The sequence below is a fragment of the Drosophila nasuta genome, chromosome 2R (assembly GCF_023558535.2).
Source record: "Drosophila nasuta strain 15112-1781.00 chromosome 2R, ASM2355853v1, whole genome shotgun sequence".
Taxonomy (NCBI): domain Eukaryota; kingdom Metazoa; phylum Arthropoda; class Insecta; order Diptera; family Drosophilidae; genus Drosophila; species Drosophila nasuta.
The window spans coordinates 30,030,330-30,043,034 of record NC_083456.1 but is presented as its reverse complement, the minus strand read 5'-3'; the positions used below and the strand labels follow the sequence as shown (position 1 = coordinate 30,043,034).

Here is a 12,705-nt window from a genome sequence, read left to right as displayed (position 1 = left end):
AGTATTTTTGCTAAGAGTTTTCAGTATTTTAAATAATGTGCAAATTATTTTAAAGCGTTATAAATTTAGTTTACACCGAATTAAAGTGTTATGCAATCGTTGCTTAAATTTCAAGTTATATCTAACTTTTATTTGCGCTGGTTTCGCAGCTTTTTCATTTTGTTGAAATCAGAGTAATCCCAATGTCGAAGTTGTATGAATAATTTGCATTTGCTGACGCTAGTTGGCGAGTTGCACGTGTCACCTGGCCACACGATTTGCCACAATTCACACCTAGCCAAGTGGTCGCATAGTTAACTCATTTACATTCAAATTGAAACGGATTACGCAGCACGAATCGACAGCGACGGCGACAGAGACGGAATGAAATCCTTTTACCCCTTTGGTCACGAGTCGAGATGGCGAGATGGTAGCGAGAGAGCATTTTTGTGCGCAAAACTTTTAATTTGCACGGCAAATTAACAGCAAATGCCATGGCGAACACACCGAGCAGGAAGTGTCAGTGGGATTTTAGCCAAAAGCCAGTAAGTGGAGAAGTCAGTCAATGTTGTTGGCTTGTTAGTTGCGCTTTGCTAATGAGAAAATTCTAATACCGCTTGAATTTGTGTTTTTGAACAAATTAATTCGAGTCGCGTGCGCATTGATGAATTGCATACCCAACTTGTTTAGTATACACAGCCTCCAAATACTCTTACTATATGCCAAAGGCATATATATTAAGTATACGTAATGGCTGAAGATGCAGATTGCGAGTCGCTTCGCGGCACTTTCAAGTGTTGAGACTGACTGAATTTTATTTCAGTTTTTTTCGCGAAATTCCATACGCAACGTGATGGCAGCTAGCCAAGTGAGGGAAAGAGGAAAGTAGGAGAAGGACAAGCTGAAGATTACAAAGTGTGTGACAAGTTTATGACTTTTTGACGGCACTTTGGCTTAGTATCTATGTCGTCTCTGTCGCTCTCTCTCTGTGCTGTGCTGTGGGCATACTTCGTAGAAGGCTTTAGTCTCTGTCGTACATCATGACCTGTCACCCATTAATATTCCACGTCCTTAGAGTGTTTGAGTTTTTGTGGTTTACCGACCGTTATAATGAGTTCACTGAACTCGCATGCGTGACTTTGATAATGCCATGAATACACCTACATTATACTATGTTGTATTCTCTGTGCTGTGCTAATTCCATGTTAACAAACCGCAGCTAAAACAGTCATAGCTTTTGTGCGTTAATTAAGCCACAGAAATACTCGTAGACTGAAAGGAAGTGAAAGTTAAAGGCTCAGATGTGAGGAAAACTCTCATTACTACGCAAGCAATAAATTGATGGATGAGTTCTTCCCTTTTGCTCTATCTCGGAATTTGCAATCTGCTGCACAACATTTTCAATAATCTGCTAGCACAATATTTGCTTGAATGATTCCAGCACTCATTTCCACTTTGGCAAATCCTGACCCAAATTTTTGTTTTCCATTTTCTTTGGCTTACAGTTGTCACTCGACTCGAAAGCTGTAATCTTTAGAATTGCAGCACTAGAACCTGTTGTATCTGCATATATATGTATATTTCTAGCTTCCACTTTGGAAATCCTTTAATGTCTGCCTGCTGTCTGCATAACTCTCATTTAACCCATTTGTTTTCTAACATTCACTTTTTGCTCTCTCTCTCTTTATCTGAAGCAAGGCTTTCAGTTGTCATTCCGGCGTACACAAATCTTGCAAGCAAACCACATATTTTTCTTGTTGTTAGCACAAAAATCAATTCAAGCGTATGGAATTTAAAACATAGTCCTTGACTTCGATATGCCCTGTATAATAGAGTAGTTTTCCCGAGTTAAGTAATGCGAATAATAATAAAAATAATAATAAATTCGAGAAGCTAACGAGTTGTTGGCACATTTTGGCAAGTAAGCTCTTATCTTTGGACTTGGTTATATTGCGATCAAAATATATACTTTATCGGCTCGTAAATGTGCTCAGCTCAGCTGTGCGGCATAACGTACGAGTTTAATAGGAGTATGTGCATTTACACAACCTTATAATACCCTTTTAAGGCATCTTTATGTGTACACAGTATGAAAGGACTAAAAGGCAGGCAAGCACAGCTGCCTCCTGCCACCTGCTGCCTGCCGCTTTGCCATATTTACAGACTTCCCCCAATTCCTTCCGTTTCTTCTACGTTACGCCATTTACGTTTTCATTCATTGTGCGTTTCTCCTCGTTGCTTTTTTTTGTGTTTGTTAGCCTCGTCCTGCTTGTTTATTGCGTAATTGTTGGAAAATGGCGTCCCGATTTAGGCTAGGCTTGATTTTGGACTGGTTTTGATTTTGTTTAGAGTTACGTGAAATTAAATTGTTGCCATTTCTCTTTCTATTTTTGGAGGCTGCTTCCGCTTTCTGTTTGAGTTATTGCTTAGCATTGTATTTCTTGCGACTTTGCGCATTTATTTTTAATTAAAAACACTTATTTGCAAATTAAAAATGCTGTTCAGCAGCTTGCTTAAGAGCATTCTGTCTTACTTGGCTGGCTAGTCTGGCTAATTAGTAGCGTTTAATGACATGCCTGACGCGTCGTCTTAGCGAACCTCAACCACAATATCGTGACGCAAATTAGTGACCACCAACGAGCAGCATAACGATGGCACCTTAACCAACCAACCAACCAAGAGAGCCTCGCACCGCGGGAGGCGCCACAAGGTGGACAGTAGAAATGTATGTACCTGGATGTGATGTCCTCCCCGGGACCCGTGTTGACCCCTTTTTTGCAGCCATAAATCACTGCCGTTGGCTGCCCACTGACTTGGGCTCATTAATTTGCGCCGTTGGGCCGGGGCTTAATTTCTCTGAATGTTCGTAATTGCTGCGCTGCTTTCTCAGCCGGACAAGACGATGACGACGATGGAAAAATGTTGGCAAGCGGCAATTTGTGCTCATTATCAATGCTCATTAAATCAATGCATTGTGAAATTTAGTTTCAATTTGAAATTGAGTTATTCAATAGCCTGAGCAATCAATTGGCTGATAGAAATTACGCGGCCACAAGAATTGGCAAAAACTTTTCAAAGAATAGCCAAATTGATTGTGTTGACATTTTAGAAAGTTGGAAAGTTTGAAGTTGACAGGTAAATTTCGCAATCAAAACATTTCTAATAAAAACACAATTTTATTATAGTTTGTTCTTTGTTGTGCACAGCATTATACCCGATAACCATAGGGAGGAGGGTATAATAACTTTGGGCATCCAGAAAATGAATGTAATGTTACTTTGGCTGATAATCTGGTATATTTTTCACCTTATGATATTTTATGTGTAGTACTGTACCATTATACCTAAAATATAGCGTTCGGTATATTTTTAGTATTTTTTGAGGTATATTTATTCGGTATATTTAAATATGTGTGGCATTAATTTTAATGTATATTAAAAATATATTACAAAAATACCAAACATATACCAAAAGATATGTTTCAGGCATATTGACAGAATACTACAGCTTATTCAAAATATACCATTATACCTAAAATATAGCGTTCGGTATATTTTCAGTATTTTTTGAGGTATATTAATGTATGGCATTAATTTTAATGTATATTAAAAATATACCACGAAAATACCAAACATATACCAAAAGATTTGTTTTAGGCATATTGACAGAATACTACAGCTTAATCAAAATATACCATTATACCTAAAATATAGCGTTCGGTATATTTTTAGTATTTTTTGAGGTATATTAATTCGGTATATTTTAATATGTGGCATTAATTTTAATCTGTATTAAAAATATACTACAAAAATACCAAAAATATACCAAAAGATATGTTTCAGGCATATTGACAGAATACTACAGCTTATTCGAAATGGGTAGCGAGTACTTCACAGTCGAGCACACTCGACTGTAGCTTTTATACTTGTTTTGTATAAATTTGTATTTAACTTTAATTGCTTTTTGAATTTTTAGCCTTAATTTGTTGCGATTCTTGTGCATCAACAAATTGTGTCCATCAGTAAAACCAATAATTATCTTTAATTTGCGTGCACACAACTTTTACCATTCGGTAATGAGCAATTTAAACTGTAAATCCATTTAACTTTTCCCATTGCCAAAAACCCATCTGCTGTACGCTTTCAACTCATCAGTAGCAATTGTCAAGCTTTCGCAATTGGAGAGAGCATTCATTGCGTATACGCCACCGGCATTAAGGCAAATTATTGCCATATATATATTAACGCAGTACGAAATGGCAATCAATAATAATATGTGAAATTCATGTGTATTTTCAATTTTACAAAACACACATAGACGACGGACGCATTTATCAAATATTTATTCATATTCGTATTTATCCACATAAATTGTTTTACAACACACAAATGTAAATTTCTACTGCTCATTTTCAATTTTGTTTGGCTAAGCTCTTTAATTAGCTATAGCTTAAATATTTGATATTTATGCTAAGGGCAAACGAAATGTGATATTTGCATATTTAATGCTGGTTAAACAAAAGTATGAATTGGAATATTTCATATGAAGAATTTATAAAGAATTATTAAATGTTTAGCACTTGATTTAAATTTGAAAGATTTATCAGAATCTGAGTAAATTGATAGAAAAATTGAAATATGAAATGAAATGATGCATTTACATATTTATAATTTAATATGCAATCGGAAAGTACATTTCAAAGACAACAAATTGCATCGTTTATCACTTGGCACAACAAATTTGCTTTAAATTACAAAATTGCTGGCGCGCACTCGACGACGACGACGACGATGGTAAAAGATGATGGATGAGTGAGCGGTGGGGAGAGGGGAAGGGATGCATAAATGATGATGATACTGTGGCTGCTGTTTGCTGGTGTTGCAAATTTTAGTTGAGATAATTTGTTGCCATAAGGAAGTGCATTGAAAGTAGCTGCCTTTAGTGACTTCATAAATGGCGAAGCCAGACACAATTGCAGAACAAGAAGAAAAAGGCGAGAAAATGCCAAGTGCAAAGCGAGTGTGGCGTTGCATTAAATCATATATGACAAGATAAATTAGCACACACACAGACGCAAACAAATGCGAATGAGCAGCGCAAAACAAGCGACTGGCAAATGCATAAAGACATAAAGATGGCTAAAGAAAAGAAAATCCTCCACAACGCCCGTCAACCCCTCGACCCAAGTTCAACCCCTGCTAACATTTTCTTTGCTTTGCTTTCTTTTTTTGGCTCATTCATGCAAAACTCTAGTAAAAATCCGCAGTAATTTTTTTGTGTGTTCTTTTTGCTTTGTTTTATTTTATTTTATTTTGTGTTGTGTTGTCTTGTTCTGTTTTGTTTTGTTCGCTGTCAGCTGCTGCTTTCGCTCTGCTCTGACGTTTGTCTTCATGTTTTTCTTTTGTCTGTTTACAGCGCAATTTTATTTTTGAAAATTTTGTTGTGCTTCCGTTCTCGCTTCCTGCCTTCTCCGCGTCATCCTGCTAACTGTTTACGCATTCCCCCATATTCATACACATTTGTGTCTTGTCTGTGTGTGTGTGTGTGTGTGCGATGTGTGTGTTGCTTTTTCGTATTCAATTCCATTCAGTTGCCTTAATATGGCATTAAAGCAGATTGCGAGCGATGAAGTTTTCGTACGTGTGTATGGGTATTCACACACACACACGCACATAAGTGAGTCAAAGAATTCTGATACACTGCTGGCCATCCAATTAGTTGCACTTGAATTTGATGCCAGCAAAACTTTTGTGTTATTATTTGCTTGCAAGTTGCCAAAAATAAAATCAGCAAATATTAATGAAAAAGTAAAATATGAAATCAGAGAATGCTTTTAGTCAGGATCCTCTTTTAATTTTGAGATAAAGAAAAGCGCAATTTTGTGAAGAATTAAATAAGTAAACTTCTTACGGCTATTTGTATTTAAAATTTAAAATAAAAATAGTAAAATATGAAATCAGAGAAAGCTTTTAGTCTGCTGCTATTTCAATTCCGAGATAAAGAGAAGCACAATTTTAATAGCTTTCAGTGGATTTTTATTTTAAATTTGAAATAAGAACAGCAAATATTAATGAAAAAGTAAAATGTGATATCAGAGAATGCTTTTACTTCAATTCAGAGATAAAGAAAAGTTTAATTTTGTGAAGAATTAAATAAGTAAACTTCTTACGGCTATTTGTATTTTGAATTTAAAATAAAAATAGTAAAATATGAAATCAGAGAAAGCTTTTAGTCTGCTGCTATTTCAATTCAGAAATAAAAGGAAACACAGTTTTGTTAATAGTTTAATAAAAAACCTTTTTCAGTCTATTTCTTTATAAAATTTGAAAAAAAAACAACAGAAAATATTAATGAAATAGTACAAAATGATATCAGAGAATGCTTTTAGTTGGCTTTTACTTCAATTCAGGGATAAAGAAAAGTTTAATTTTGTTAAGAATTTATATAAGCAATCTTCTTTAGTCTATTTCTATATTAAATTTTAACCATAAATAAGTCACTTTTTGTGCTAAGTTGACTGTGAAATAAATCTCAATATTCAGCGAGTTTATTCGAGTTGTGTGAGTTGCACTTTCACATATTCAATCCCAAATGTTATATGGCAAATATATGCCTATGACCCTTTTCCCAAATAGATAAGCAAGACATTTTAAATTGTTGATTCAATTCACTTTCCTGGGGCAACACTTTCAACTTGATCGCCCATATTTGTTGTTATCCCTGTATCCAATTGGCATTTCCATATGAGTGCGTTTTGGTTGCGCCTTTCACACTTATTGATTGTTACGTTCGAAGCCAATCACTGGACTAAATTGTGTTGTGTGAAATAAATGTTCTGACAAATCGATGTTATTAATCGAAAAGCCACTTGTTGACCAATAAGTTAACCAATTGCTTTCTTTATTAAAACACCATTTATTTGCCAATTATTACGTTTCAATTAAGCACCTCAAAATATGTCACTTCTGCGCTTGGATTAATTAAACGAAAATTATATAGTGAAATGCCCACGAAACATTTATTAAATGAAGTGCCAAACGAAATAAAAATATTATTAAGTCCATGTGAATGTGCGCATTAAAATAAAATAAATATATCGTCTCTGGGAGGCATAAAAAAATCGTGATCAACGTTTAATTTATGACGGGTCCATTAAAAGGCAGAAAAAATTGCAAAATCATAAAAAATGCGATAAACGCATTTCAATTCGTTTACCCACAACAAACACAAATACGACGAGAAAGGTTAAAAATTCCAAAGAAATAATGAATGTAAATATAAAAAAGTTTGCAGCCGAACAGTAGCAAATAAAGAAAAGTGAGACATTCTTCTGTGGGCGGCTATAAAAATACCCTGTAAGAGGTGTTCAGAGATGAAGTATTCTTCAAATATTTGTAATTTAAATAAGTTGTAAATAACTCAACTTTCAATTAAACAGATTTATATTATTCACAGTTGTTTTTCTAACAGAAAAAGCAAATCAAGTATACGTCAAGTAAACTCCACGGGGTATTTAACCAAAAAATGTTGGCATATTTTACGTAAAATCGGCTTAGGTCATATAAAAGCATTCACCCTGAAATACTCGAAATGGGATTTATGTGCGCCTCTTTGATTTGCGTAACGAGTTGTAAAGTTGCAAGGGTTAAAAACTGGGGTTTTGGTTTAGCATTAAAAAACAAACTCAACTAATCAGCTTAGCAAGAAATTATGCATTGATATGGGCAGAAGAAAACGGAAAAATGCTAATAAAGAGGTATGAAAATATGTTATACGTCAAGTATTTAAATTAAGCCTTTGCTAGAATGTCGTTAATCTATTTAACACAACTGGTTGTCAACACTCAGCAGAAGAACAATGACATATTGCTGTGCATTATGTTTGTGCATGTCTGATTTGATTAACGTTGAACTGAAGCTATTTATTTACAAGTTGTTGTTCTTGTTTTGTTTGCTTGCACACAAATGAGAAAACTGAAACCGATGCTGAACTTATTTCCATCAAACAGACAAAAGAAATTCAAATGGCATCGAGCTTGAGCACAATAGAAGTGAGGAGACATTTTACTTCAGTCTTCCACACACTTATGCTCTACTAGATGTATCATATTCAAGTCTAATGGTTACAAACCATGAGCCAGAACCCACCGACCCCAAACACAACACATCTCGGAGACGTAAACACTGACAGCTACAAGAGCGACTTAATGTGCCAGCGCATAGAAAGTGAAATTCAAGCATATGTGTACGAATGTCCCCATGCGAATTCCGTTGTACTACAAAATACACGAAAGTACTTCGTATTTTGTATTCTCTATTCTCTATTCTCTGTTTTGCCGCAAAACTTGTTAAAGCTCTGTGAATGCTGTTGCATACTTTACGGGGCGGCTAAACAAAAAGTGGCCGTCGAGGCCTGCTGTTAAAGTCAGCCCGGAAGTTGTAAACGGCAGCGAAAACAAATGTTTCGCTTGCCTTTTTGACCGTCCCTTCCCTCCAATCCCCTTGCTCTAAAGTGGAGAGTACAAAAAGAATAAGTAGAGAAAAAAAAGAGGAGAATAGTTGCAAAGTTTGTCGCTGTCGCCTGCCTGATAGGCACATGCTACTGTGTGCGTGCTTGTGTGTGGATTTATGTGCTTCATGTGACAAGTTGAAAAGTCCGAGATGAATATATACAGCAAAAGTTTAGCTGGAGCAGTTGAAATATAGTTATGCTCTCTAAACGCAAAGAAATTGAGAAAGATAGCGAGAAAGCAATGTTTTTAAGAGTTGCTTACTTCATTTATTAGCTAAGCTTCTACGCTGTGATAACACTCGACACAAACTTGAGCAATATATAAAGCAAAACACTAGAAGATTCGCTTTTTCGCAGCTACAACTCATTTGTTAGAGCTCCTTTATTAATTAAGAGGCGTATAGACAAGCATTAGCTAATTAAAATGTCATCTTATCAGCTGAATTTTCAGCTAGAAATAGCTGAGCCCATTCTTGAAATTCCTCAAAAACTTTGCCAAGTGCCAAATGACATGCAAATCACATACGAGTTCATCATGAATGCCTGTCGCTGCTCATCCACTTCGCATATAAGTAGTTTGTTGCTATTTTCTTTTGTTCAAGTTTATCGAAACTTGAAGCTTTCGCTTGATCTGTTTTCTTGTCAAATCTTCGCTTCCTTTGGGGCTTGGTGTGTCTCAGTGTGTGTGTGTGTGCGTGTGTCAAGCGGAGGTCTGAGTTGAGATGGTGTGCACATTTGTTATTTGTTCAAAAATTTGTCAGCACGACTTTTGTGTGACTTTGTCGCTTCATTTTGCGCGTGTCTCCTCTCACTTTGCTGTGCTCGGCATTTTATTTTTTGTACGTCAAGTGGATTTTCCAAGACTCTGGAGGCAGACTCACAATAGTGGGCGTAACGGCATTGTCATAACAAGCGGGACTATTTGGCTAACAAGCAACAGCAGCATCAACAGCAGCAGCACAGCATCAACGAGGTTACGTCAGACGTTTCATTTCATTTTTTTTTTCTGTCTGCAATTTATGTGATTTATGTGGTGTGTGCATGTGAGAGAGAGAGTCTCAAAGCTTTTGCTTTTCATAATTTAAATGTGCTGCATAATTCAGGTGCTGTTGAGTGATTGGCGCAAGCCAAATTGATAAAGAAGTGCAGATAAATAACTGAAATGAAATATGCAACGCACTTCAAAAATTTCAGCCTTAAATAAACAAAAAATAATGATGATGCCAGCATACCCTTTAAGTACTAAGTATTTAAAGAGTATTTCGTTCGCTCTTTGTCAAGTCGCAGACAATTTTCTTTGTTGCGACTTTGATGCTAAAACGAAGCGATGAATACAAATTGTTTGAACACACATATACATATATTTCACGCTGAGTGCAACGTGACGTATACGCAATCGCAATGGCAAACGCTATTGTGATTTTGTAGCATACTTACCAGCATAACGTGGCAGACAGCACGCGGCACGGGACGTTCAACGGGGGGCGTGGCTGAAGCCTATTGATGGGCTTGGTCCGTGGTAAGCAGCTTTTAGGTCTGTCGCAGCAGGTTTTGTGTCTGGTCTAAGCCGAAGAGAGCCAGGTACTCAGCGTGTCTGTGACACGCACTCGAACACACACACGAACACACGCACAATGCACTAAAGAGCTTAAACGCACACGAACACAGAGTGTTGAGAGAGTGTGCGTGGAGGAGGCTGTAAATCCTTTTAGCCAGACGCAATTAAAACGGCTTGATGTGGCCTGCCTTTTTGACCATTTGACTTACGCTGCGAGTCAAGTGCTTTGTAATTCTAGGCACACACGTGCGTGCCTCTCGAAGTACTAGGATTTTCACGTTACGCTTTTCGCATTCATTTCGTTTTCTTTTCTCTGTGTTTCATTTCGTTTCGCTTCAGTTTTCAACTCAAATGTCCGCACGTCTCGCGACGAATGCTGCAAAAGAGGCCTGCAAAAATTTTAAACGTCGATGCCGGCACAAATATTTCGGCAATTAAGGCAGCGCGACCCCGAGACCGAACACGGCGCGTATACGCGATACGCCGGAAACGGAATTCCTTAATGTAAGCAGGCGTCAGTTGGCTGGCGTGTGTCGTCTTTAATGGCAGCCATGGCGACGGCGACGGCGACGCTGACGAAGACAACTACGCAAAGTGAGGTATGTCATGGTTCTTGTTGTTTCTACTACTCATGTTGTTCATATGATCTACTCATCTAAGTTGTCAACACTTTCGCCAGCTTTGTGTCAACCCATCATCAACTCTTGACTTCATGTCTAGCATTCACCTGTTATTCATTTCGTAGTCTGTTAGACTCATGCTCTATTTATTACCAAAACAATGGCATTCGGCCTTTTGAAATCAATCGCACATACACACAAAAGTTGTCTTTTGTTATGGGATTTTCACATTCAATTCGAGAGAAGCTATTGTGGCTACAGTTGGACAGCACAAGGGCTTGATATTATCAGTGTCAAGTTTGTAGGAGTTTCGAATTGCAGTTGAATTTGGAGTAGAACAAAGAATGTTCTATTCCATAAATAGTTGTTCAATTCTAAGAATAAGAAATTAAACAATTTATACTTGAATGAGTTCAATTACTTTTAGATTAAATAACTTTTGTCTTTGTCTTTGTCCCAAATAAAACATTATTCAATTACTAGAAAGTGAGGAATGTTTTGTAAATAAATTCAATTTTAGCTATGATTGAATATTATACATAAAATTCAATCTATCAACGCCATTAACAATCACAAATTGAAAGACAATTATGCGACCCTTTTGCATAATTGTTGTTTGGCGTAATAACTGTTAAGCACATTACTTATTCACGCATTAATTCTTTAATTGCAATACGAACACGCATTATGAATGTTGTCTAAAAATTTGCATAATGTGATTAACATAATTGCACGCTTCATGTGTTTAATGATACTTCAATGAAGCGTGTAGTGTTTTTTTTAGAATGAGTAACATAAATATGCAGCTGAGACCTTTGTTAACTCGTTATATTTATTTATCAATAGCCATGAACATAAATTGAGTTGTTTGTGCCACATACGAAGTACTATAAACATTCGTTTATGGCAAACCATTAAGATCTTCTAAGTCTTAACTTGCTGTCGATTGAGGCTAAGACTGTGGACGGGTTGTCATTGATAGAATACGAAACATTGTTTGCATAACGTTGGCCAAGAGAGTCTGCGAAATTCTTTGCCGCGATGGCAGCTCATTAACACAAGCACCAGCTGATGCCAATGTTGATGTTGATGTTGATGTTGCTGCTGTTGATGCCAATGTTGAAGCCGATTTCGATGCCTATGTGGGCGAGAATGGCAACGACAATGCTATTGATATGCCAGGCACGCCTTGGCTTTTAGACCACATCACACAATTGCCACAGACGTCGTCTTCGATTTTGATATTGACGTTGATGATGTTGCTGTTGCTGTTGCTTTTGCTTTTGCGCTTAGCAGTGGAATTCATTCATAAAAATCGTACGCTCGAGCTGGCGTTAAAGCCTTAAACTTAGACAATAACAAGCAAACACACGCGAGCCGCAGACACAGCGACACCCAAACCACAGACACACACATACACAGATATACATACACACACACACACAGACACACACAGAGACGAACAGTCAGGCGCAGCAAAGAAACTTTAAGTTGTGGCTGCGGCCACTTGACATCGAGTTAAGTTGTCTTGGGCCGTTTCTTGCACAACTCTCGTTGCCTACTTATCTGGGCCGTCCCAGAAGAAGCGCCCGAACCACAACGACAACTACATAGAATAGTAACAACAACAAGAACAACTACCACAAGCACGACCACTGTTAAAGAGATGCCGCACACGACTAGCGCCAAATGCTTTTGGCCTGCTTTTGACCGACTGGCATAGAACTGTATGCGTTGAGGCTTGCACGGGAACTGAAATTGAAATTGAAACTGAAACGACATCGAAGTCGAAGTCACACAGCAGCCGCCAATCGTGTTTTTTGGTCTCGGCTGTCTCGGCTCCTCTCGCAACGAAAGTGAAACGTAACGCATACGCAGCGTTGACCCGCTTGCCATACGCCATATGAATGCGGCAGCTTTTCAAGTTACCTTTCGCTGAGCTTTCGAGAGAGCGAGGAAGGAAAACAGCTGATTTTTGTTATTGCCCTCAGTTGCCGGTCGGCGTGGCTCATGTTATTGTTATTATGAAGGGGCCGA

General features: G+C 37.4%; 1 protein-coding gene across 1 annotated transcript in view; it reads right to left on the bottom strand.

Annotated features, from left to right (window-relative positions):
- The window catches only part of LOC132786899 (uncharacterized), a 69,777-nt gene extending 57,373 nt beyond the window's left edge, over positions 1–12,404 (bottom strand). Inside the window, 2 exon segments of the mRNA XM_060793626.1 lie at positions 9,928–10,437; positions 12,310–12,404. The gene's annotated coding sequence lies outside the window, so the exon portion shown is untranslated.
- Positions 12,405–12,705: the final 301 nt, after the last annotated feature.